The following is a 2,637-nucleotide window of genomic DNA, read 5'->3' on the forward strand; positions in this document are numbered from 1 at the left end:
CACCTAGGTGATCTGGTTCCAACCCCACTCCCGGCTTATGTGAGTTTGGGCATACATACACAGTCTAACGTAAAAGAGAGATCAACATCACGGTTTATGGCATTTTTCGCACATACTTACTTAAGATCTTGTACCCGATAGTTTGTCCTGTAATGAGTCGTTCATGTAGTCATTCGTTTAAAGGGGCTCATCGGCATTATATCTCTGTTTTTGTAAGAAGTGCCTTATAGTTACAATCCTATAATGTCTTAGCTTTGAATACTGATGCTTTTCACTAATAATCCTTGTTGTGCTTGTTTTTAGTGAAACGAAGCAGAGTGTTTGCTAGTTATGTCAGTATTAAGAGTGTAATAATTTAAATGTATTGTACTATTGCTTTTTGAAAGAGTGATTTTGAAATCATTAAATTTATGATTTCAGTTTTCCTCAGTTGTAAATAAATAAAGCTTTATCTACATCCCTACAATATGTGCGTATGTGTATTTCGAAGTTTATGAGGTCCGTCCACATTATGTGAGGACCAGATGTATGCCCAAGCACTGCTACCTTATTAATTTAATAGACTCACGACTGCTGGGAAGTTTTTTTTATATTAAAGCTGCATTTCCAGCAATTTAGTTCTTATTGAAACATTTTCTCCGTTGTTGTGATCTTGGGTTGTGGGGTGGAGCCGAAGTACCCGGAGGAAACCCACCCTATAATTATACGAAAGTACTGTTTTATAAATGCCGGTTCTCTTCTGCCTTCGAATCGAAAAATTCACGATCAATCGTGATACATCGACTTTATCCGGAATCCTCCGAACAATTGATTGATTTAAGCAATAAAAATGTCTGCAGTTCAGAGTGACTGTTAACGTGTTTTTTTCCTAACTGTACACATGGTTTGCATCTATGTAACCATGCGGCTAGTTATGATCTATTTAACGCTAGTCGAGGCTTCTGTTGTTCATGTATGCGCACGTTATCAGAGTTTACGGAAAAGACGTAAAGCTTTAAGATTTTGACGCTGTACGTTGGCATGACAACTTTCGAAAGAGAGAATAATTCTTGGTTATTTATAAAATAGTAATTAGATACTTTAGAATACAAGAATATCATTTGACAATAGATTATTTGATAACAAAGTTGAGTTGTGTCCATTTGATTGAGTTTTCATGGCTCCCTCAACTTTATAATAAACTGACGTCATTCATAAATAACTATTAGAAGATACGTGTTTAATAAATAGTATCACGTTAATTGACGCTCACGATATCAGCTATGAATACTATTTCTAGCATACTTGGATTACGATTTAAGTATTGACCACGTGATCGGAAATATTTTTTATTTGAATGTCGATTTGGGTACTCGATCGAAAAATTCACAACAAATTGCGATATACTAGCTGTGGCGTTGAAAAAGGATATTTCAATTCATGTCTTTTAAATCATTTAATTTAACAATAAGGACATAGAGGTGTTCAACCCTCAACTGTTTCTCAATTTTTAATATCGACGTGTGTTTGTCTCGGTAATATAAATGAAAACTGAAAAATTGTCATTTCACTTATTAAATAACGCTAATCTTTTAACTTTCCGATATATATTTATTTAATTGAAAAACACAAACTATGTGAAAGCAATTGTTGTCACGTTGCTATTTAATGAAAGCAGAGTTTAAAATATGCAATTACAAATTGAAAGAAGTTTAATAAAACCGCAAAGTGTTAATACGTTAAAACCATAGCGTTAACTGCATTTGAAATCTATGTCGCACCAGATTTAACCAAAGACCTATTGAAACTATATTGGTCCCTGATTTAAACCAATCCCCACGCAGAGTTGTCGTTCCGTGCTCTCACAAACAATATGTATGGCAAGCGAAATGCACATTAATTCCTTAAACCACGGTTTACCAGTTTACTATATAGTTAAGAGACTTTGAACCCGGGTTCAAAGTGCCGTTTGCACATTAATTCCTTAAACCCGGGTTCAAGACGTTGAACCGCGGCTAAAAGTCTCGTAACCATATCGTTAAGAAACGACCAATGAAATCGTGAAATTTGCCTTTAATTGTGGTTTAAGCTCCGCTGATTGGTTGTCTCTGAATTATGTAGATAAGAGATTTGTATCTATCTTTAGACACACTTTGAACCGCGGTTCAAACTCTTGAACTCGGGTTTAAGGAATAAATGTGCAAATGGCACTTTGATCTCGGGTTCAAAGTCTCTTAACCCTATAGTTAACTGTTAAATAATTAATGTGCATTCCGCGCGTCTTAACCCCGGTTTAAGACTTTGAACCGCAGTTTAAGACTTTCAACCGCAGTTTAAGACTTTGATCCGCAGTTCAAAGTCTCTTAACCCTATAGTTACGAAAGGAATTAATGTTTAAACGGCACTTTGAACTCGGGTTCAATGTTTCTTAACTATATAATTAACTGTTAAATAATTAATGTGCATACCGCGCCTCTTAACCGCAGTTTAAGACTTTGAACCGCAGTTCAAAATCTTTTAACCCTATAGTTAAGAGATGACCAATGAAGTCACGGCATTTACCTTCTAATTGTGGTTTAAGCTCCGCTGATTGGTTGCCTCAGGTAACAGATATTTGTATCTATTTTTAGACACACTTTGAACCGCGGTTCAAAGTTT

Source organism: Dreissena polymorpha, chromosome 6 (genome assembly GCF_020536995.1).
Source record: "Dreissena polymorpha isolate Duluth1 chromosome 6, UMN_Dpol_1.0, whole genome shotgun sequence".
In the NCBI taxonomy this organism is placed as follows: domain Eukaryota; kingdom Metazoa; phylum Mollusca; class Bivalvia; order Myida; family Dreissenidae; genus Dreissena; species Dreissena polymorpha.